The sequence below is a fragment of the Ovis canadensis genome, chromosome 7, assembly GCF_042477335.2.
Source record: "Ovis canadensis isolate MfBH-ARS-UI-01 breed Bighorn chromosome 7, ARS-UI_OviCan_v2, whole genome shotgun sequence".
Lineage (NCBI taxonomy): Eukaryota > Metazoa > Chordata > Mammalia > Artiodactyla > Bovidae > Ovis > Ovis canadensis.
Window position 1 is genome coordinate 90270163 of NC_091251.1, and position 25101 is coordinate 90295263.

Below are 25101 nucleotides of genomic sequence, written 5' to 3' on the forward strand. Positions count from 1 at the left end.
TGCTTTTCCTTCATTCTTGCTTATTCATTGCACTTGATGGCCACCCAGTTTAAATGCTCCCTGGCCGGAGCACAAGAGTCTTGGTGGGTCAGTGTAGAAGTGATTCATGATTTGATAAAATGCAGACAGGTGGAATATGAATTTTATAATGTGGCTGTGAGCCCAGCTTATGGTATGGATTTGTACACGTCTCTTTCGTAAACATGGAATTGAAGTAGGTTTTATTTCTTGAATGTTTTAGCATAGTGCTGGTGAGAAGTGTGTGTGTCCTACCCAGAGCATTCTGTAACAGGAAACAAAGTTTGCTGAGAGAAATAGGGAGCTTGGTAGAAAGAGAAGATTAAAATCTTTGCTGGGGGACAGTTCTTTTCCATTGATATTCCCAATGCATTTCCCCAGGGTGTGTGCTGGAGGGTCCTGTGCTGTAGTTGGTAGATAATATTTCCTCTTATGCAGGGTGACTGTATAAAGAAACCAGTTATTTGGGGCCTGGAGTATAGACAGCAAGGAGCCATGGTTCTGAATGTGGTGTCTGGCCCAGGCATACTTGCCAGTGATGGTAATATAAGCTGGGCGGGGAAAGAGTGGGCAGCACTCTTTGATAACACAAGCCTTGGCATCACCAATTTTATTTCTGGTCTTCCCCTTTAAAATAGATTATGTTTTAGCCTCTTGTCAAATTGTATTCTTAGTATCCCTGTAACCGTTGCCTGCCTTCCAAGTCATTGACAAACGTTGAGAAAATTCTGTAATGCAGTTGCCAACACATTTGAATTTTAAATTTTAATCAACTCTTTCATACATTGGTCCTGCCCACCAGCAACTTTCCCTTTTTGCTCTTTAGTCTTTCTGCCCAATTCAAGAGACAGCAGCCTCCAAATTCAGCATTATTGGTGTGCTGCGATTCATGGGGTTGCAAAGAGTTGGACACAACTGAGCGACTGAACTGAACTGAACGGAATCCCTAACCTTATAGTTGTTACTTTCAGTGGTACCATGGGCAGTTGGCTTGTTTGTTCACTTGAATTTCTGAAGAAATAACATGGTTTCATGCCAGAAATGGACTTCCCTGGTAGCTCAGATGATAAAGAATCTGGCTGCAATGCAGGATACCCAGGTTTGATCCCTGGGTCGGGAAGATCCCCCGGAGAAGGGAATGGCAACTCAATCCAGTATTCTTGTCTGGAGAATCCCACGGTCACAAAGAGTCAGACACAACTGAACAACTAACACTTTCACCCTTTCATGCCAGAAATGCATTTTAATTATTACACCATCTTGGAGTTAAGTGGAATCTTGAGATAACATCCACTGTCTTCTTCCTAGTGGAATGCTTTAGCTAAAACCATCCTAAGAAATAAACAATCTTAATTTAAAGAAAACCTTAATTTTAAAAGAGATAACTCATTCTAAGGTTTATGGGTTTTTACAGTCAGGGAAATTGTGTTTTGAAGTTTTTTAAATTGATTTCCTTAAGCAGAGTTAATTCAGTTTTCTCACTTATTTTTCCTTAATATTATATCAGGTAGATTTTTAATATATTCACTCTCAATCTGAAGCATGTCATTTTCCTCTACTTTAACACTAAACATTTCTCTCCAAAACAGGGAAGGGAGTGGAAGGGGAGTCTCTCAGACAAGTGGCTTCCTAGTCACCCTTGAGTTGTATCTCCCTTGAGTTCACGTTATGCTTGAACTGAACATAGGTGTCTGGTTTTACTACCCAGAGATATGCTGACATTTAAGTATTATTAATAGTTTGAAGTCTCTGAAGTCCAAATTCTATTGAAGTTCACAACTAGACGTATGCCACTCCCAAGAACCATCACATTCAGGAGCTACTGAGAAATCAGGGTAAGTTTAGTGTGTCTTCTGTGAAAGGTGGACGTTTAAGGTGGGAGAACTGTGCACAAGGGGGCAGCAGGCCTATTCTTTGAGGTTTCCTGTTGTATTCAAGATCCTGATGGGTTAGGAAATCAAGAGAATTCGTGCCATGGACACAAGGGGACTGGATAGAAGTGGAGGATGAGGAGATTCTTTTTTTTTTTTTTTACTTTACAATATTGTATTGGTTTTGCCATACGTCAACATGAATCCGCCACGGGTGTACACGTGTTCCCCATCCTGAACCCCTCTCCCACCTCCCTCCTCGTACTTAACTATGCTGAAAAACAGGGGGACGTGTTCACAGTATCCCGTAATCCCCTCTTCTTGCCATTATGACTTTGGTAAGTGGACAAAACTGAATCTCCTTTCTCACCTCTGCCTCAAGGTTGTTAACCTGCATTGGATGGAAGGGAATCAGGGAGGGAGCAGAGCTGCATTACACACTTTAATTTCTTTTTTTTAGGACTTTGAATGCTGAAGTCTTAATGATGGTCAGTTTCGGCTTTCATAAGTAAAAGTAGGACTCATAATTATTACCATTTATTGAATACAGGAATTGTGCTAAGCACTTTAACTATATTATTGCTTTATTTATTTAATCTATGCAGCTCTGTAATGTAAGCATTTCTCTATAAGTTAATGAATGTAGAGCACTTAGAGTAGTGCCTGAAATATAGCAAGAACTCAATAAAATGTTGTCAATACCCATTTTGAAGATAAGAGAATTATCTTAGAATAACAATGGTAGAATTTGAATCCATGGCTGTTAAACTCTGAAATTCATGCTTTAACCTATTATGCAGTATCATGTCCCTTCCCTGCAAGAACTAAACTTCCTTTAAAAAGTGTTTCCTGATCTTCTCTGTGATGTCCATTCTAGGATAATACTTATTTTTTTAATTCTACATTCCTACCTGTTCTAGTTTGTGAGTCCTAAATCCATATTTTTCTCCCCACTGCACTTGTCCCTGGGGAAGTTCATTTTACAAATTATCAAGGGCTGGTCCAGATTTGTTTAGTGAGAATGTAGAATTCTTCTTACAAGATTTTAAAAGAACAAGTAAGATAATTACATGAAAGGATCTGTTTAGGCTCTTTTGCATGGTAGGGGGTGGACCAAATAACCTTTGGATCACTTCCACTTGTATAATTCACCATTTCGGCAGGACAGCAACATTTCAGGCCAAAGTTCAACTTTTTTTTATTATTAAATTCTTTTATCGTCACCAGGAAACTAGAGAAAATGAATTCTTCACAGTATGCTTGTGCATGCAACTTGAAACGGTTTGCACACTAAATGAAATTAAATGAAAGACAGCTGTTTGGGAAAGAGCTGTCAGAAACTGATTGGGTTCTATTAGGGAAGAATAGAGGCTAGGAATAAGTTTTCAGAAACAGGATATCAGTGGTTTAGAAAGCAAGCAAATTTACATACACAAAAGCTCTCATGTGGTTGTGCTGTTGCATGTCTTTTCAGTTCATTCATCTTAAATTATTATTTGCTCTTGGTGAGGAGGTGTCTGCTTTCAAGGCTGCTTTTCACATATCAAGTGTACAGCAGTTCTTTCTGAGAAGTAAATACAGCGCAACCCCACTTTAGTGCCATTCTGAGTACTTTGGTTTTGGTTAATCTGCAAATCTAGTAATGTTCACCAAACCACTTCCTTTGCCCAGTACCTCTGTGTTCCTACCAAAATGCAAAAGGGGAAGGACCACCTAGGCTTGGTTGCCAGAGGTGCCACCAGGGTCTCCTAAAATGGCTGACAGCAAGAAAGGAGCAATTACATCCCGTCACAGACTCAAAGCAGATGGTCTCCTATGGTGATATTAAGCCTTTGACTTGTGATTTTACTTTGTACTTTCAAAGCATTCAAGTTGTGTTACCTGTGTGATGCTGCTCTCTGACCCGCAAGACCTCATTGCTCATTGTTTGGGTATTTGTCCTTGTATTTTACCCTGAAACCCTGCTACTGCTGAAGAGCTTCACTCTGCTGTCCTCCAACCCTCCTGCTAGATGATAGCTCTTAGTAGGGTTTCTGCTGGGCCCTCACAGGAGCGGATACAGTGCTACATGTGAAACTACTTTTAAAGGAATTAAAGTATTCCTTTAAAGGAATAAAAATATCCTCACATTCAGTTCAGTTCAGTTCAGTCGCTCAGTCGTGTCCAACTCTTTGTGACCCCATGAATTGCAGCATGCCAGGCCTCTCTGTCCATCACCAACTCCTGGAGTTCACTCAGACTCACGTCCATCTCCTATATTCTTTATTACTCCTACAAAATAAGTGGGGGTAGGCACCAGTTTAGAGGCACCAGCAAAGTTTGCCATCTTTCCAAAGACATTTCCTGAAGCAGATGTCATTATTGAAAGTAAGCCATGAGCTTACCAGTGATTTTGTTGGTGAGAACGTTTGCTTCTTAGTTCTGAAACTGCTTGTGTTAATTCCTTTCTGAATGCTTTCTTCCTTTTTCTCCTCATTAAGCTCTAGAGCAGATACCAAAAACACTGCTCTTTTTTTCTTAAACTTTTTATTTTGTATTGGCGTATAACCAATTAACAAACCATGTTGTGATAACTTCAGGAGAACAACAAAGGGGGGGATTCAGCCATATATATACGTGTATCCATTCTTCCCCAAACTCCCTTCCCATCCATGCTTCCACATAACATTGAGCAGAGTTCCATGTGCTATACAGTAGGTCCTTGTATATAGCAGTGTGTATATGTACACCCCAAACTCCCTAAGTATCCCTTCCCCCTTATATTTCCCCCTGGAAACCATAAGCTTGTTCTCTAAGTCCGTGAGTCTGTTTCTGTTTTGTAAGTAAGTTCATTTGTATTGTTTCTTTTTACATTCCACGTATAAGGGATGTCATATGATATTTAGCCTCCTCTGATTTACTTCACTCAGTCTGACACTCTCCAGGTCCATCCATATTGCTGCAAACAATATTATTTTGTTCTTTTTAATAACTGAGTGATATTCCATTGCATATAGGTACCATGTCGTCTTTAGCCATTCCTCTGTTGATGGACATTTAGGTTGCTTCCGTCTTGGCTATTGTAAACAGTGCTGTAATGAACATTGGGGCGCATGTATCCTTTCAGATCATGTTTTTCTCTGGATACATGCCCAGGGCTGGGATTGCAGTGCCATGTGGTAGCTCTAGTTTTAGTTTTTTAAGGAACTTCCATACTGTTCTCCATAGTGGCTGTACTAATTTACATTCCCACCAACAGAATAAGAGGGTTCCCTATCCTCTAAACCTTCTCTAGCATTTTTTTGTTTGTGGATTTTTTTTTTTTTTTTTTTGGTGATAGCCATTCTGGCTTGTGTGAGGTAATATCTTATTATCGTTTTGATTTGCATTCCTCTAGTAATTAGCAATGTTGAGCATCATTTCATGTGTCTATTGGCCATCTATATGTCTTCTTTTGAGAAATTTTCATTTAGGTCTTCTGCCCATTTTTTAACTGGGTTGTTTGTTTTGATGCTGTTTAACATCATGAGCTGTTCATAAATTTTGGAGACTAATCCCTTATCTGTCACATCATTTACAAATATTTTCTCCCAATCTATGGCTTGTCTTTTTGCTTTTATTGTTTTTTTTTTTTTGCTTTTATTGTTTTCTTTGCTGTGCAAAAACTTTTGAGTTTCATTAAGTCCCATTTGTTTATTTTTGTTTTTATTTTCATTATTCTGGAAGATGGATAAAAAACATATTGCTGCTATTTATGTTAGAGTGTTCTGCCTATCTATTTCTCTAGGATTTTTATAATATCTAGTCTGACATTTAGGTCTTTAACCCATTTTGAACTAGTTTTTGTGTATAAAGTTAAAGAATGATCTAATTTTATTCTTCACATGTAGCTGTCCAGTTTTCCCAGCATCATTTGTTGAAGAGACTATCTTTCTAGCATTGTATGGTCTTACCTCCTTTGTCATTTATTAATTGACCATAGGTATATGGGCTTATTTCTGGGTTTTCATTCTGTTCCATTGATCTGTAGTTCTATTTTTATGCCCGTCCCATACTCTTTTAATGACTGTATCTTTGTAGTATAGTCTGAAGTCAGAGAGCCTGATTCCTCCAGCTCCATTTTTCTATCCCAAGATTGCTTTGGCTTTTCCAGGTTTTTTGTGTTTCCATATAGATTATGAGATTTTTGTTGTTGTTCTTTTTCTGTGAAAAATGCCATTGGTAATTTTATAGGGATTGCATTGAATTTATAGATTGCTTTGGTAAGTATAGTCATTATGACAATATTGATTCTTCCTTTCCACGAACATGGTATATCTTTCCATCTGTTTATATCTTCTTTGATTTCTTTCACCAGCACCTTATAGTTTTCAGACTACAAGTCTTTTATTCTTTTTGATGTGATGGTAAATGAAATTGCTTCTTGAATTTCTCTTTCTGATTTTTCAGTGTTAGTGTATAGTAATGCAACAGATTTCTGTGTATTAATTTTGTAATGTGCAACTCTACCAAATTCACTGATGAATTCTAGTCGTTTTCTGGTAACATCTTTAGGATCTTCTATGTATAGTATCATGTTTTCATCAAAGTGAGAGTTTAACTTCTTCTTTTCCAATTTGGATTTCCTTTGCTTCTTTTTTGTCTTTGGTTGCTATAGCTAGGACTTCCAAAATTATGTTGAATGAAAGTGGTGAGAGTGGACATCCTTGTCTTGTTCCTGATCTTAGAGGGAATGCTTTCAGCTTTCCATCATTGAGTATGATGCTAGCTGTTGGTTTATCATATATGGGCTTTCTTATATTGAGATGTGTACCTTCTATGCCCACTTTCTGTAAAGTTTTTTTTTTTTTATCACATATGGTTGCTGAATTTTGTCAAAAGTTTTTTCTGCATCTACTGAGATGACCATATTTTTTTTATTCTTCAATTTGTTGATGTGGTGTATTATATTGATTGATTTGCAGATATTGAAAAATCCTTGTGTCCCTGGGTTGAATCCCACTTGATCATGGTGTATGATCTTTTTACTGTATTGTTGGATATAAATTGTTAGCATTGGGTTGACCATTTTTGCTTCTGTGTTCATCAGTGATATTTGTCTGTAATTTTTTTGTGTGTGATATCTGTTGGATCATTGAAATATCTGTTGGATCATCAAAAAAGCAAGAGAGTTCCAGAAAAATATCTACTTCTGCTTCATTGACTGTGCCAAAACCTTTGACTGTGTGGATCACAACAAACTGTGGAAAATTCTTCAGGCGATGGGAATACCAGACCACCTGACCTACCTCCTGAGAAATCTGTATGCAGGTCAAGAAACAACAGTTTAGAACTGGGCATGGAACAACAAACTGGTTCCATATAGGGAAAGGAGTATGTCAAGGCTGTATATATTGTCACCCTACTTATTTAACTTATATGCAGAGTACATCATGAGAAATGCTGGGCTGGAGGAAGCACAAGCTGGAATCAAGATTGCTGGGAGAAATATCGATAACCTCAGATATGCAGATGACACCACACTTATGGCAGAAAGCAAAGAAGAACTAAAGAGCCTCTTAATGAAAGTGAAAGAGGAGAGTGAAAAATTGGCTTAAAACTCAACATTCAGAAAGCTAAGATCATAGCATCAGGTCCCATCCAGTAGATGGGGAAACAATGGAAACAGTGACAGCCTTTATTTTGCGGGGCTCCAAAATCACTGCAAATGGTGACTGTAGCCATGAAATTAAAAGGCACTTGCTCCTTGGAAGAAAAGTTGTGACCAACCTAGACAGCATATGAAAAAGCAGAGACATTACTTTGCCAACAAAGGTCCATCTAGTCAAAGCTATGGTTTTTCCAGTAGTCATGTATGGATGTGAGAGTTGGACTATAAAGAAAGCTGAGTGCTGAAGAACTGATGCTTTTGAATGGTGTTGTTGGAGAATACTCCTGAGAGTCCCTTAGACAGCAAGGAGACCCAACCAGTCAATCCTAAATCCTAAAGGAAATCAGTTCTGAATATTCACTAGAACGACTGATGCTGAAGCTCCAATACTCTCTACTTCTTACTTTTTCTGTATTATTATTATTATTAATTAAATCATAAATCTTGTCTTATTGTTACCTAGTTAGGGGAGATTTAATTGTTTGTATCAGTTACCGTTTATAATCTTCAACACTTTCCCATCTCATTCAGAAAACATTTCTTGAGCAACTGCTCTGTGCTAGGTCCTATTCTAAGACTGATGTCAGAAATATTGGTAAACTGTGTCTCTTGCTCTTAAGAGCTTATGGTCTGGTGAGCTGTGAGGAAAAGTGTTTTTCTGAGTGTTGATATAAAAATTACCAGTTGTTAATGGCATTTGTGTCAATAATGGTTTTAAGAATATATTTCTTTCCTTCTTCATCTGATCAATGTGATATTTATTCCCCTCCACAGAATACGATCAGCCCTTTTGTCTACCTGGCCTCAGATGAGATGACAAAATGTGCGTTGGGATACACGACACAGCCACAGACGTAATTCTCTCTGCAGATAGTCTTCCCTATTTCTTGGCACATTTTAATTGTTAATGTTGTGAGTCTTTGCTGTAGAAATGTAGATTGACTTATCGTGTGATTGAGCTGGGGTGGTTGTTTTTAGTGTGGCCATGAGAAATCAAATTGACAGCAGGGATGCAGCTGTGACCCAGCTGGTTCTGTTGAGCTGTATTCAGTGGGAGAAGTGGTGGCAGCTCTCCAGGCTCCTCAGCTCCAGGAGATGGTCTTCTTCAGTCATCCAAGGCAAGCCCTGCCAGATGCTTTAGAAGTCAGTGCAAGTAACAGGAAGTAAGACTTCAGTAAAAATATATTAAGAATATAGTGCATATTTAGGGTACATGTCATCATCATTTTCTTCCTTACACATTTAATAAACCTACAGCATAAGGACTACTTACCTCGTACAATCAGGCAATATTTTCCCTGCATTACAAAGACATGCTTTTAAGGTTGACTATCTTAATGTTCTCTAAACTCTCATAAGATTCTAACCTATGATGTCTAATTTTTGCCTGAAAATATCTATAGATTCTATCAGGCAGAATAGCATATTAATGTTGAAAGTATATTCAGTTGTTATACTGATTTTATTAATTCTCACTAGAATTTGCATTAGCTACTTTTAGTTTTCTTGGAGAAAACCATGTTTGTAATTTAGATTAATCAATGTTGTCCTTATTTTCAATGATATTAATACTATAGTGAAAGCTGGAATAAAATTTTTCCTGTGCATAATGAATAACTGACTAGTATCCATAATATATTCAGAATTGTACAAATCAAAGAAAACTCTTAAGAAAAATAGTTTTGAACAAACACTTCATAGATGAAGATTTCAAATTGCTAATAACTATAGTAATACTTCGGAGAAGGCAATGGCACCCCACTCCAGTACTCTTGCCTGGAAAATCCCATGGATGGAGGAGCCTAGTAGGCTGCAGTCCATGTCCAGCTAAGAGTCGGACACGACTGAGCGACTTCACTTTCACTTTTCACTTTCATGCATTGGAGAAGGAAATGGCAACCCACTCCAGTGTTCTTGCCTTTAGAATCCCAGGAACGGGGGAGCCTGGTGGGCTGGCGTCTATGGGGTCGCACAGAGTCGGACATGACTGAAGCAACTTAGCAGCAGTAGCAGCAACATAGTAATACTTAAACACAAATTATAGTCTATTCCACAGTAAGGCTCTTCTAATACATTAAGCTGTTAACAGAAAGGTGTGATACTCACCAATACTAGTCTCAGATAGGAAAGGTTCCTTCAGCTAGGTGTTGTTAGAAGTTCTCTTGAGAATGTGTTCTCACTTGAACAGTGTGAGCAACATTTTGTGGAAGGCTTTTTCACATATAACGTATTCATAAGCACTTCTGCAGCCTAGATCTGATTGCTTTGAGAAAGCTTGATCACTTTCCAAAAACAAATGGTTTTTCTCTCTTGCATATCATAACCAATCCCTGGCCATCAGGGTAACTGTTGTCCCCAGCCCCCAGGCTGTGTACAGCTGGAGGCAGCTGTAGGTGAGAGGTGGGTGAGCCAGTGAAACTTCAAATGCTGCTTCTCATTGCTCCCCATAGTTTTACTTTACTACCTGAACCTTTCACTACCCCTCCAGTCTGTGGAAAAACTGTCTTCCATGAAACCAGTCCCTGGTGCCAAAAAGGTTGGGGACCACTGGGGTAACTCAGTGGAACTCTTAGTACAGTTGCCACATTGACAAGCTTTTTTTTTTTTTAATTTAAATTTATTTATTTTTAATTGGAGGACAACTGCTTTATAATATTGTGTTGTTGTTTAGTTGCTAAGTCGTGTCTGACTCTTTGTTACCCCATGGACTGCAGCATGCCAGGCTTCTCTGTCCTTCACTATCTCCCTTAGTTTTCCCATCATCAGGGTCTTTTCCAGTGAGTCAGCTCTTTGCATCAGATGGCCAGAGTATTTTAGCTTCAGCTTTAGCATTAGTCCTTCCAATGAATATTCAGGGTTGTTTTCCTATTGTGTTGAAAATATTCCTAATTCAGTGCATAAGGGTTTCTCTCCAGGAAGAATTTTCTGGTATGAATGAAGTCTTAATCTTTTGATGAGAGTTTTTCTACATTCAGGATATATATAGTTTTTCATGTCTGTGGACTCACTGATGTCCTAGGAATTGCAGGACTCATGCTTGTTTTCCTGTTTTGTCCTAAATACTTGTGATCCTTGTTAGTGACAGCTGTCCAATCCTGAGTCATGGCAAACACTTCACCCTTGTTAAATAACATGCTCTTTGCCTAATTATGCTTTTTTTTAATGAATCTGAATTTATGAAAGTGGAATTTGACTATTTCTTTGTTATATGCTAGAAATTGTTCCAAGTTACAACTTGTTTTATGCTGACCCATTTATATAGATTGCATACTGACTTGCTATAATAATCCTTCAGCTATGTAATCTGAGTGTCACACAGTTGAATAACAGTATTTTTCTTATCTACCAGCTTAGTATGATAGTCACTCTTTCAACTGAAACTTGTGAGGGTTATACATAGCCTTTTGTCTTTAAATTTGTGCAGTTATATATGATGGTTTCTCTGTTCTATTTCATAATATACCAACATGTTAAAATTGTTATATCAAGAATACTTATTTTCTTAATCTTGTTACTCTTATTGGGTTGAGTTTCTTATCAAAATATGGGCTAAATATTTATTGACTTGTGTTCCATTGTCATGGATTTGGTGCACAAGTAAAAGTATTGGTATTTCCCTAAGACATTCATAAAATCATTTTTATTGAACATCAATTGATTTGTCAGAATTTATTATTATTAATTGAAAATCATTGTGTAATTACTGTTTATTGAGTTCATACTCCTGTACAGATATTGTGTAGAATGTTTTATGTATTATCTCATTTAATCGTCTTAATAACTTTTAGTATGGTTGTGTTTTCAAGTGAGTAATAGTTTCATACTGGTTAAGTAGAGCCCAGGTAGCAATAATTTGAAGAGATTCATTGAGAAAATGTGTAAAACTACAGTGACAGAGGCTAAATGATTCAAATCTTCTTCAGATATAAAATTTTCTTTTAGGCTCTGTAGGATTCTGCTCTTTGAATAGTGATAGAATATGGTCTTCTGTTTAAGCAGAGAATCTGAGAGTTGTGAGATAGTATTGTGAACTTTAAATTTTTACTAACTCTCTAAATCATTGTATTTCTCTTAAAATCCTCAGCTGGAAATGTTGAATGAATGTGCTTAGCTATTACTGAGGGGCATTTTTTATACTCACAGGCTTAGACCATCAGTGAATACTGCTTGGGGTTTTTGGTTAGTTAATTGTGTTTGTTCCTGATTCTGCAGTATAAGGAATTGGACTTTGCTTATATAAAGAGATGTCTATAAAGGCGCAGGCAAGTAAAGTTGGTATTTCTTCCTTGGGGAAATCTGGAGTTAGAGGTATAAGCAAATATTAAGGTTCAAAGCAGGCAATATAATGAGCACATTCAAGAAATTAGTAAGTATGTAACACTTCATGTTTGCAAACTGTTTTACAGCCATATTCATTCATTTACATAAGTTCCCTGGAAGGTAACAATGTTATTACATCTGTTTTATAAGCAAGACAAGCAAAATATAGGCAAATTAATTGGCAAAAGATAGAGAAATTAGGACATTGATTCCAAGGCTTGGGCCTCTAAGCTGTACAATGTTATTCTATTAGGAAAATAAATAAAATGCTTCTGTTTTGTTGTCGACTTGGGCATCGTGCCTGTTTGGGTAATTACTTATATATTTATATCATTTATATATTATTTTTTCAATTATATGGTTCAAAGGCCTTCCAATACAGCTTCTAATGAATGAAAATCTAAGCTTATTAATTCATGAATAAGGTCCCTAGTTATAAGTTTTACATAAAATGTTCATGGCCAACAGATTGGTGAATATGTCTGGGGGATGCTCAGTGTTGACCTTGATAGAATACACACTGAGACCAGCTGAGGGATGGATGACCTCGGAGAGCTGACCTTGCTAACTGCATACTGCCTGTACACCACTCTCCTCTCTAACTGTTTCTCTTTGTACTTTCGTTACACCCCCAAAGAATAGCAAATTTCTACTAAGGAGTAATAAATTTTCTCATAACCTCAAAAAGGTAAAACTAGAAGAACTTCCTAACAGACGAGATTAGAAAAATCACTCAGACTCCTGTGTTTGAAAACAGGAGACATGATAAATTATTGCATTCAATTAACTTTTCTTTCACTTACTAAACACACAGAAATTGCTTTAACACCCTGAGGTGTTAAAAGTAACGAAGAGTCACTTTTTAGAATAAATATACCATAAGGTACTCTGTTTAAATGAATGCTATTCTTCAATGTAGCCACTCTTTTATACTAATTCAACAATGCTGTTATTGCAAAAAATATTTTTGGACCTTGTCCTTTTGAATTGCCTTTGGAAGCTATAAAACTGTAAAAGAAAACAGAGTCATATTTACCTAAAGTCACACCATGTTTTTTTAATCAACTCCTCTCCAACCAAGAAATTTATTACCCAGATAGATTACTGACCTTTTCACCAGCCTTTGTTCTGCACTAATTTTGCTTTTCTTTTTTGATTTCAAAATCAGTTCTATACTTTAAAAAAATAACAATTTGCCATAAATAAGGATATTTATTAATTTTTTAAAACTTAAAATCTTAAACTTAAGAAGTTACAGAAATAGTAGAATTTCTATTATTCTTCACCCAGCTTTCTCTAATGTTAACATCTACTTGAAATATAATGCAGTTCTCAAAATCAGGAAATTATTATTGATAAATACTATTTCATAAATACTAGATAATACTATTTGCTAATCTGCAGACATTATTGAAATCTCTCCAGTTCCCCAGTAATATACTTTGTGTTTCAGGGTACAGTCCAGGATCCCACATGGCATTTAGTTGTCATGTCTCTTTAAGACTTTAAATGTAATCTGTGACAGTTCCCAATAAGAACATTAAAAAGAAAGTACTCCCTTGGAAAAGAAGGCCATAGACTCTGAATGTAATTCCAAAAATATCTGTCTCTGTCTTGTGAATATTTGATTTATTGTGGCCTAAAATTTGTGCTGACTGATGAAATAAAAAGAAAAGTAAGATATGCTTGGACACAAAGGAGCTCACAGTGCATGAAAGTGAAGGACCTGTCTGTTAGGGTGCCAGGTGTATGTCAAGCTCTGGAGTTTTTTTATGATGCTCAGAGCCTCTTATATCTCTGCCTTCCTTTCCGTTTCCTTTGCTGTAACCTCAGTTCAGACTCTCTCTACCTCATGCCTTATCTGTCACAGTAGTTTTCTACCTAGTCTATAATTCCCTTCCCCCTCTAGTTCTCCTAAAATACCTCTCATATGTATCATCTCTCTATTCAGTTACTTTGTAGCTCTCCCTAAATTTAATTTCTTAATAACTTCACTGTTTCTTAACTGGACAGCTCTAATGTTTGTTAATCATTGAACCTACTCTAATAGCTCCCTAATTGGTTGCCCTATATCTATCTGCTCTTGTACCTTCCTATTATACAGAATGATCTTTTCAAAATGCAACTCTGACTACATCATACTTCTGTTTAACCCTTTGAGTGACGTCCCATTGTTCTTAGGATACCATCCAAATCTTTAGCAAGACCTATTAGCCCTTGTCTGATCTGACCATAATATTATTGCCTCATAGGGTTTTAGGAAGGATTAGATGAGTTAGAACTCATAAAGCACTTGAAATGTAGTAAGCAGTCAATAAAAGTACAAAATCATTTAATTAAGAATGGTGAATTTTATAAAATACCTTTCATCATGTAAAGACATGCTAATATAATTTTTCTATTGATGTTCTAATATGGTAAATTGTATTAATAGATTTCTTAACATTGGACTATCCTTATATTCCTAGTATGAACTCTGGTCATAGTGATTATTCTTGCAGGCATAGTGACTGAGACTTATTTGTACTATTAATTTTTTATGTTAGTTTCTCATTCTCTAGTCTTTCTATGAGATACCTTATTTCCCTTATATAGTGCTTTCTGCTACTATAATTAATTTTTGTCCAATTATTTGTTTGATGTCTTTTTCCTGCCAGACTATAAATACTTTAAATGTAAGAACCAAGTTTGTTTTATTCACCAGTGTATCCCTTACACTCAGGTCTTCCCAGGTGGTTCAGGGGTAAAGAATCCACCTGCCAGTGCAGGAGATATGGGTTTGATCCCTGAGTCAGAAAGATCTTCTTGAGTAGGAAGTGGTAACCCACTTTAGTATTCTTGCCTGGAAAATTCCACGGACAGAGGAGCCTGGGAGGCTACAGTCCATGGGGTCGCAAAGAGTCAGATATGACTGAGCACGCACAAGCATTCCTCACACCCAGTACAGTTCTGTGAGCACAGTAGATGCTCAACAAATATGTACTTACTGAATAAATGAATTAATTAGTAATTATACAAGGGAATAGATACATTTTTTGCAGTGATGCAAGCGACTTTAGCTTCTTCCTCTACTTCTACTACAATAAGGGACTATGTAAATACTGTACAAGTGTTTTGTATGAAAGTCGTTCAGTCATGTCTGAGTCTTTGTGACCCCATGGACTATTACAGTCCATGGAATTCTCCAGGCCAGAATACTGGAGTGGGTAGCCATTCCCTTCCCCTTCTCCAGGGGATATTCCCAACACAGAGACTGAGCCCTGGTCTCCCACATTGTAGGTGGATTCTTTACCAACTGAGCCACCAGGGATGCCCACAGGTGCTTTAAAGTTAAGCAATTCCAAGAAAGGAAATCTTAAATGAATAGTGTCTATTTTCCCTGTTTCCTCTGCTCTCACAAATATTTGTGATTTAATGAAGAGGTAGAATACTCTTACAGGAGAAATTATTGAATAGTTCCCTACCTACAACACTTCCAGTTAGGCTGAAATTGTTATTTTAATAAGAAACACTGTATTCACAAAGATAAATGGGGCAGAGAGCTGAACAATTCAGCTCTTTGTCACTTGTTCTCAAGATTCTATTTAGAACTTCTTAACTTTCTGTTTTTCCTAACACTTACTTTTAAAGAGAAAGTTTAAGTGTTAGAGATGACCCACCACTGGCAAAGTTCATACTGAAGAGGAGAATCTGATTGGTCTTAATCTGTTTTCAGATTGCTAAGTGGGCACTCACCAACCACCTAGGGATTGTGGATCCTAGGTCAAGTTAGTGTCTTTCATCCATCTGACTGGACATGAGGATAGAATCATATGATATAAACCTTGGCTGCTACCACTCAACAGAGTGAAATAACATCTCTTAGAAGCATATTGGTAGGCAGTTGCCATACTATATGTCTACTACAACTTCCTACTACCTTGAATCATTGGGAAAGTTTCATAAATGGTCTGACTTTCAGTTTCTTTACTTTAAAATAAGGCTAATAAGGCATGGTTACAAAGTTAGTGTAATGATTAGAGATAATATATGTAAAATGCCTGGTACACAGTAGTACTCAGTTGTAATAGCTAGTGTTATTCATATGAGATAACATTAAAAAGTGTTCTAGTTTGGAACACACAGAAGAAAGCTATAACTTCCACGGATTCTTTTTCAGTCACTCATATCTGACTCTCCAACCCCACTGACTGCAGCACATCAGGCTTCCCTGTCCTTCACTATTACCTGGAGTTTGTTCTAATCCATGTCCATTGAGCCAGTGATGTTATCTAATGATCTCATCCTCTGCCACTCTCTTCTTTTGCCTTCAATCTTTCCCAGAATCAGGGTCTTTTCTAATGAGTCAGTTCTTTGCACCAGATGGCCAAAGTATTGGAGCCTCAGCTTCAGCATCAGTCCTTCCAATGAATATTCAGGGTTGATTTCCTTTAGGATTAGCTAGTTTGATCTCCTTGCAGTCCAAGGGACTCTCAAGGGTTTTCTTCAGCAGTACAATTTGAAGAGGTTAGGTAATTTATTTACTCAGGACTACATAGTTTATATGTAGAAGAATTTAGTGGCAGTTTGTGCTTTTGACTATGTTGTCTTTCATATGAAGTTACCTTTAAAAATATATGTATGTATATACCTAATTTGAGAGACCAATATCTTGCTTAATAAGGAAACAGCAAAAGCATTTCCATAAAATTATTAAGACAATACCTCTATTCCCACTATCACTTAATATTGTTATCGAGATACTAGCCAAAGTAATCTTACAAGAAAATTATTAGAGGTAAACAAAAAGTTGAAAAGAGGAGTGTTAATCATACTTTCAAGCTTATAGAATTGTATGTCTGGAAAACTGAAGTGACTCAACTGAAAACCTGATAAAAATAAGAATGCATAATGACATGCTGAGAAAGAAGAGTATAGAGGTGAATTAGTCCATCTTTTTAATAAAAATAGTAAACTAGAATTTATGCTGATATAGCTGAGTGGAAAAGCCTAGGAAATTCAAAAAATAAATGTGGGATAAATATACATACGTGGAAATGTCACAGGTGATAAAATTGGCATTATGCTTCCTAAAGGACAAGATGGAGCTTTTAATAAATGTTAACTTTCTGTAGAGAAATAAAGTTAACTTTTACCTTAAACCTTATTACAAAATAATTCATAATGGAACATAATTTAAATGTAAAGAATAAAATAAGAAAAATCTTGTCAAGATAAAATACAAAATCCAGTAGCCATGAAAGGGATGATACACTTATATACTTAACAAAATTTTTCATTGAAACTAATCCATCATAGCCAAAAGACCAAGACAGAAGACAGCAAAATTCTGTAAAGCAATTATCTTTCAATTAAAAAATAATCTATTATATGTAAAATCAAATAACAGATGAAAATCTAGAGAAATATCTTATATATATATGTCACAGACCAAGACTATTTTCTCTATTGGATAAAGAGCATCTACAAATAAGTAAGAATATAATAACCAACAATCTGGTAGAAAAAATGGATAAGGGACAAGGACAGACAAAGTAGTAAATACCAATGATTTTTAAACTTAAAAAAAGATGTCCAATTTCACTTATATATTAAGTGAAATAACATCAGATTGTTGAAGATAAAGAAATTTAATCAAAAGTGGATCATCAAGGGTTTGAGGAAACAATTGGTCTCACACTTCTGGTGGAATGATAAATTGAAACTTCTGTAATGGTCAGTCTATTAAAAAAAATCCTTGAATTCATTTAGACTTTGATTAAGTAATGCCACTCTTAGGAATTTTCCTACATTTGTACTTTCATTTGAGCAAAATGGCGACCTAAGCATAGTTACTGCATTATCATTTGTAATACCAGAGGTTTGGAAACAGCTTAAATGTCTATCAGTAGGGGGCTGATAAATATATTATGATATACCATGGAATATACTATGCAACTTTTTAAAAGAATGGGGAAGTTCTGCAGTGGTAATGGAACAATCATATTGTTAAGTAATAAAGCAAAGTTAGAACAGTAAATTTAATATGCTACCATTTGTATACATTACACACATGCAAAGCTTAGCTTATTTTTATAGGATTGTTTTTAGGGAGAGAATTGATGCTTGGGAAACAGGGAGAAGAAAGAGATTCTCCTTTCACTGCAAATCCCTTTGTATTTTATATCATGTGCAGGCTTTGCCTGTTCCAAAAAAATAAAATTAACCATGTAAATATTGTGAACTTATTTTAAAAGTGAGATGATGTCAATTCGTGGTTGCATTTCAGACTGTTATTGAAAAGATCTACATGCACAGGAAACTGCGTGGAATTTCATTTGTTTCTCTTAGAAGGAGAAAAGCTTGGTTAGACTTGCTCTGATTTGACTGTTTCTGTAGGAGCTAATATTCCAACATGATGTATTAGGTCCCTGGACTCTTTTGATTAGTGATCTATAGGTCAAGACCTATGATATGCTATTTAAATCATCTGGCAAATAGATGTTTGAGGGAAAGAACTCTCCCCAGTTTTTAAAAAAGAAACTTCAGTTTGTTTATGTGGTAAGCACATAGAAAGATTGGAACCACCATTTTGAAAATGTCCTTAAGTGAAAGGAGGATATGTAAACTCATAATTCCATCCAACAGGGCAGGTCCAGCTTTATTTTTCCATTCCTACCATGGAGCTGCTGGGTAACCCTGAGTAAGCAGTTTCATGCACTTTGACCTTAAGCAGTTTCATGCACTTTGACCTCAAGCCTGTATATTCCTAATGGAGGAGCAGTTATGTTGCTACGTTTCTTATTCAGAGGGTGGCAGATTAATGAGACTTTGGGTAGTTTCAAGATTCTAGTCAAACAAAAAGGACTTTTGTATACAAGATGGTGTGATTTTTCACCTAGTTATTTTATTACAGCTCTACTCTTTGAAACCCTATAAGAGTTTTTCCTAATTTAAAACACTGAACTAGCTCCTTAATGTCACTGAATTTGCAAATCATTTTGGTTCATTTTGAATAATGAATAGGTCTCATAAATTGTTAATGAAAAGAAGACAGATATTCTTATTCTCATAATGATATAAAGATGCAGTTGAAAGATTATATAACTTTCTCAAGTTCTCATGAGAAACCAGATGACAAAAGCTTAAGTTTTCTCACATAATGTCATTTTGGATGAGAAATATATCCTTATTTAAAATATTATATCAGTGAGTCACAAGCTTTGTGGAGCTCTCATGCCAGCAGTAACATTACTGAGCCCTATACTGGGCAAGCAAGAAAGTGGTCTGAAAATTGGATCGAGCTCTAGCATCCATTTACATAGCATTCAAAACAAAGTTAATTTCGAGTCAGGCAAGTGGAACTGTAGAATTTAAGGGGGTGGGAAATGATTTGTGTTCACTTCTTTTTTTATCCTCTCGTTTTCTTTAGCTGATGTTCTTCTCAGATGCCAGAGAGACCAGTCATGGTTGCCAGATGACTGGGCCCTGCTGGCTCATCGAGGGACTGTGGCAGTGCTTGTTTCCATGAGAGCTGGAAGAAAAGATGCAATGGAAAAAGCACACGCAGTCATTTATAAGTAGCTGGCTATGTAATTCTCAGTGCCCTGTGCACCTCGAAATGTGCACTTAATCTGGGAATGCTTACATCTGGGGCATCTTTAATACAAATTCAAGTGCCTGAGCAGTGGCAGAGCACTTTGCTTAATGTGTACACATCCAGGTTTGTAGGCATAATCGGTGCCACTTAACTTGGGTCAATGTGATTGCCAGGAGTCTATGAGTGGGAAAGACAAAGTGCCTCATTTCTGGAGATACTGTAATCATTTAGATACTTAGATGTATTTTGTAAAGGTAAATCCCTTTTTGGGTGATCAGAGTGTTAATCTTAACTATCATATAAACTGCTATGAAATTTGATGGTAGGCTCTGTTCTGAGAATAGGAGTTCAATCAAAGCCCATTCTCATGGTGTTTTTTAGAAGTATATTAAATATGATAAGGTACCAAGGCCCCACAGGAATCACATAAAACCAGAGTTTAGAAAGAAGTTACTGAAATGACACCTTTGAAGTTGGTGTTTTCTCGTGGCTTCTCTGTTGCTAGATCTGACATGAATTACTTGGCTACAATAATTGTAATGAAATGGAGATTGAATTATAAACATCTATTTCTTAGAGCCATGTAATTTCTCTGGGCTAATGATGTTTTTTCATGACTGAGTGACTGAGCACATACTTCCCGTAGTAGCAAAAAAGAATCAGTTTCCTTTTTTAAATATTCATACTTCACTCTTAGTTTATATGGCCTAATTTTCTGATCACTTTTACTTTCTCAGTTCTATTGTGCATATTATTTTTCCTGGTAAGCATATTATTTTTCCTTGGTTCTTGTATATGCCAAAAAACATCTCACATTCAAGATGCACAGTTTCTTTTCTTCTTAATGGATTATTCTGTTTTCAAGTTTTCTAATCCTAAATCATTGTCAGCAAAGATGAGAAGCAGCAGTCCGAAGTATTCTACTCCTTTGAAAAACTATATAAAACTGTATCTACCTGTCCACCTCCAGATGAGTTTTGCACTATCGTACATCTGATCAGTGTGAGATTGCTGCTGGACTGGAGCAGAGGCTGTGCATCGACCCTCTCGACAGCAGAGGAATTTTTTTACTTCCCTTATGCCTAAACTGAAGCATTTGTCTGTACACAGAAGTGACCAGCTTGTTTTCCAATCAAAATGGTTTTTTCTGCGATTCAACCTTTTTTGGAAATTAGGTATGCTTTCCAACATATATGTTTTGAGGCCCTTGGGTATTTGAACCATTTCCTAGCCCATTTTCCCAGACATAAAAGATACCATGTGTGAAATATGTGAAATGAGATTGTCAAGGTGTTTGGGTGGATTCTTTCTGCAGAAAATGTATTTGCTTATTGCAGTTTCTCTGTAAAGACTTTGTGTCAGGGAAAATCTATAAGCACCTCTTCAGAACTGAAGCCATTTATGTCTCCCAGTATAAATAGAACCTAGAATATAATAAGCCAATTAGCTGCTGCAAATACCACCTCCTTTATGTAGCCTTCTTCATTCATTGCCGTGGTTGAAAAGAAAGCAGTCATCCCTTCTCTGCTTTTACCAAGCACTTTCCATTTACAAAACAGTGCTTATCTCATATCTCAGTCTGCCTCTAATTAGGTTTTTATACATTTTTCTCCCCATCCACCATTAAAGCAGGGTAGGGATTTTGTCTTCCTCATTTTTTATTTCTCCAACTGTTATATCCACTGTTGATTGTAGCAATAGATCAGGCACCTGCCCCAACCTGCCTGGTTTCTTCCTCTTAAAAGATCTGTTTACTCCTTTGTCTCTGCTAGGATTATGTTCTCTTAAAGCACTGCTGCTTGCTGCTAAGTCGCTTCAGACATGTCCAACTCTGTGCAACCCCATAGCCGGCAGCCCACCAGGCTCCGCTGTCCCTGGGGTTCTCCAGGCAAGAACACTGGAGTGGGTTGCCATTTCCTTCTCCAATGCATGAAAGTAAAAAGGGAAAGTGAAGTTGGTCAGTCGCGTCTGACTCTTCGCGACCCCATGGACTGCAGCCTACCAGGCTCCTCCGTCCATGGGATTTTCCAGGCAAGAGTCTTGGAGTGGGGTGCCCTTGCCTTCTCCACACACTATTCCAGTGACTGGCTTGCATAGGGGTTTCTCCTATTAGATTTTGTACTCCCTGGTGACACGAGTATGCCCTCCATCTATATTTCCTGAGTCTATCATAGTGTTGGGACACACAGAGTACTCATTAAATTTCTACTGAATGACTATTGGATTTAGTGAACAGTGGCCTTAAGTTATATGAACGGGAAAGATAGGGGCCCATTTTCCAAAGTTAGCTATACGGTGTAATAAGAATAAAGCATAAATAACAATTGCACATTGCAATACATATACAGGCTTTGGTACTTTTTGTCCCTGGAGAACTGTGAGTACTCAAGAAGTATTCTACTTTATGTTCATATCATCAGGACACGAAGCATATTTTGCTTTTAATTCTCACCTTAAAACCCAGAGATGATAATCTGTCATCTCTTAGAAGGTTAAGTAGAGTTGATTCCTGTCTTTTTGTCTGATCCGTAATCAGATTTAGACTTAAATTTTTGAGTTTTTATTTTATCAATTGATAGAATTGGCTTTCCTGGTGGCTCAGATGTTAAAGAGTCCGCCTGCAATGCAGGAGACCTGGGTTCAATCCCTGGGTTGGGAAGATCCCCTGGAGGAGGGCATGGCAACCCACTCCAGTATTCTTGACTGGAGAATCCCCATGGACAAAGAAGCCTGGTGGGCTACACTCCATGGGGTGGCAAAGAGTCTGACATGACTGAGTGACTAAGCACAGCACATTGATAGAATTGCCTATTAAAGAACTGGTCTGTCTCTTCCAGGAATGTGCACACCCTGGGTGTGGAAACTGTGCCTCTTACTCCCAGGCTGCTAGCAGAGAGCCTGAAAAGTATGGTAGATGATCAATAAATATTGAATTGAATGTGAAAATAAATATGACCCAAATGAAATTAAAAGACACTTGCTCCTTGAAAGAAAAGCTGTGGCCAACCTAGACAGCATATTGAAAAGCAGAGACATTACTTTGACAACAAAGGTCCACCTACTCAAAGCTATGATTCTTCCAGTATTCATGTATGGATGTGAGAGTTGGACCATAAAGAAAGCTGAGTGCCAAAGAATTGATGCTTTTGAAGTGTGGTGCTGGAGAAGACTCTTGAGAGTCCCTTGGACTGCAAGGAGATCCAACCAGTCAATCCTAAAGGAAGTCAGTTCTGAATATTCATTGGAAGAACTGATGCTGAAGCTGAAGCTTCAATACTTGGCCACCTGATGTGAAGAACTGATTGGAAAAGACCCTGATGCTGGGCAATATTGAAGGCAGGAGGAGAAGGGGATGACAGAGGATGAGATGGTTGGATGGCATCACTAACTCAATGGACATGAGTTTGAGCACGCTCCAGGAGTTGGTGATGGACAGGGAAGTCTGGTGTGCTGCAGTCCATGTGATTGCAAAGAGTCGTACACAACTGAAGCGACTGAACTAAACTGAACTGAATTAGAAACTCCTATATGAATTATTTACCTTAATTTTCTGTTTCTTTTAAATTAAAAAAGGTTAATTAATTTAGCTGCATTGGGTCTTAGTTGTGGCACGCATGCTCTTTCTGTGCAGTGTACGGACTCTCTAGTTGGGGTGCTGGGCTCCAGAGTGCACAGGCTTCAGTAGTGGTGGCAGGCTGGCTTAGTTGCTCCATGGCATGTGGTATCTTAGTTCCCTGACCAGGGGTCAAGCTTTCATTCCCTGCATTGCAAGGTGGATTCTTAACCACTGGCCCCTAGAGAAATCTCTCTTTATCTTAATTTTCAAGTGAAAGTTCTTTTGCCTGCTTGGAAATGATCACTGGACCAAATGACTTTTGAGATAAAAGTTGCAAAGATGGTGTCTTACAAGCTAGAATATGGGTTGTCTAGTGTTGGTTGTTCCTATGTTCTTTTTTTAGAAAATTATACTTCATTCCTTTAGAAGCTTAATCCTATTTGTTTCCCTATTTCTGTCTTAGATTATCATCCAGAGAAACAGATTTTCAGAAAAGGTAATGTGGGGAACAATCAAATTAGATCAAAAGAATAAAGTTTCTTAGCAGTCACATTTTCTGTTAACTTTCAGATCAAATGTGACAGAGGATCCTTTTCTGCCTATTCTCACATGAAAGTAATTGGTATTACCCAGCTCTTAATAAGTTATCCCTTTCCTCTTAAAGTGACATGAAATCATTTAAATTTAAATTCTCAACCTAATTTTGATAAGCCTCTAATTTTAAAAGTTAATGTGTCATTTTGAAAATTAATTTCTCTTTACTCCCAAAGATAGCTTCCTACAGATGGAAAGATATCTAGCATTTTCTACTTCTTGTGAGATATTATACAAATTAAGCAACTTGCAATATTATTTACTACTTTATATCTTTCTTTTATCATCAAGGGCACTGGTCTGGCCTCGGGAGGAATGATCTGTGAACGAGGAAGCCACACATAATTTAGCTGCAGATGACCTTAGAGCCCATCCATTGTGCTTCATTTTATAGATGAAGAAATAAAGGCTCTGGGATGTTAACTGACTTCCTAGGATTACACAGTTAGACCCTGGTAGAGCCTCACTGGATCCTGAGTCTTTTGGCAGCTAGTCCAAGACTCTTTCTACTGTGCTTTATGGGTTTTCTTTATCTATAAGGCACAATGCTCACTTCCAGGTCCTTATTGCTAAAACTGACCATCAGAGTTGTATAAATTGAGTTTTGGGTCGCTAAAATGTAACACACACAGCCAAGATGTAAAGATTTAAATTCACTGTATTATCCTTTCACTGGAGAGCTAGATGGTACAATGTAGATACCATAAGGCAGTGATCCCCAACCGTTTTGGTACCAGGGATCATTTCTATGGAAGATAATGTTTCCACAGACTAGAGGTGAAGGAAGTGGTTTCAGGATGATTCAAGCATATTACATTTATTGTGCACTTTTAATATTATTATTACATCAGCTCCATTTCAGATCTTCAGACATTTGGTCCTGGGGTTTGGGGACCCCTGCCATAGGGAAACAACAACAGTGAGGTGCCTCGTAGTTAATGAGTTAATGTAAGGTTTATCCTTAGAGGTTAAACTATAAATCAAGAAGTACTGGAGCCCAGTGGATATTTATACAACAGTTTAGAGTATGATGCCAAGGCAAAAATAGATGACTACAAAACTAAATAGCATGTATTAACATCCCAGAGAAAGAGTGTATCAGTCAGAAAATACGTTGGCCAGCTGTTGAAGCATGGATGATCACAAGGTCAAGTTGCCTGTGCCTTAACCATCATGTACTTCTGTGGCTCTCAAGACTGCAGTGCACTTCAGAGTTAGCTGGAGGGCTTGTTAAAATACAGATTGTGGGGCCCTACCCTCCAAATTCCTCTGGCCCAAGAATGTACATTTCTAATAAGTACCTAGATGATAGTGATGCTGGCTGGGGGAACTACATTTTGAGAATCATGGGTTTGTAGGTGTATTAGTTTTCTATATTTGTATAACAAATTACTAAACTGTGACACTTAGCAGCTTAAAACAACCTGTTAGCTCACGGTCCTATAGGTCAGAAATAGGGAACGGCATGCCTGAGTTCTCTATATTCAGCCTGAAATCAAGGTGTTGGATGGCAACATTCTCATCTGGAGCTCAG

General features: G+C 37.2%; 1 protein-coding gene and 1 long non-coding RNA gene across 4 annotated transcripts in view; both read left to right on the forward strand.

Moving 5' to 3' along the window:
- RAD51B (RAD51 paralog B) overlaps nucleotides 1-25101 on the forward strand; it is a 615635-nt gene that overhangs the window by 231351 nt on the left and 359183 nt on the right. The gene's annotated exons all lie outside the window — the stretch shown is intronic.
- Nucleotides 20388-22367, forward strand: LOC138443846 (uncharacterized). The gene is made up of 2 exons (XR_011258332.1): nucleotides 20388-20592; nucleotides 22255-22367. It is a non-coding gene; the product is annotated as an uncharacterized lncRNA (long non-coding RNA).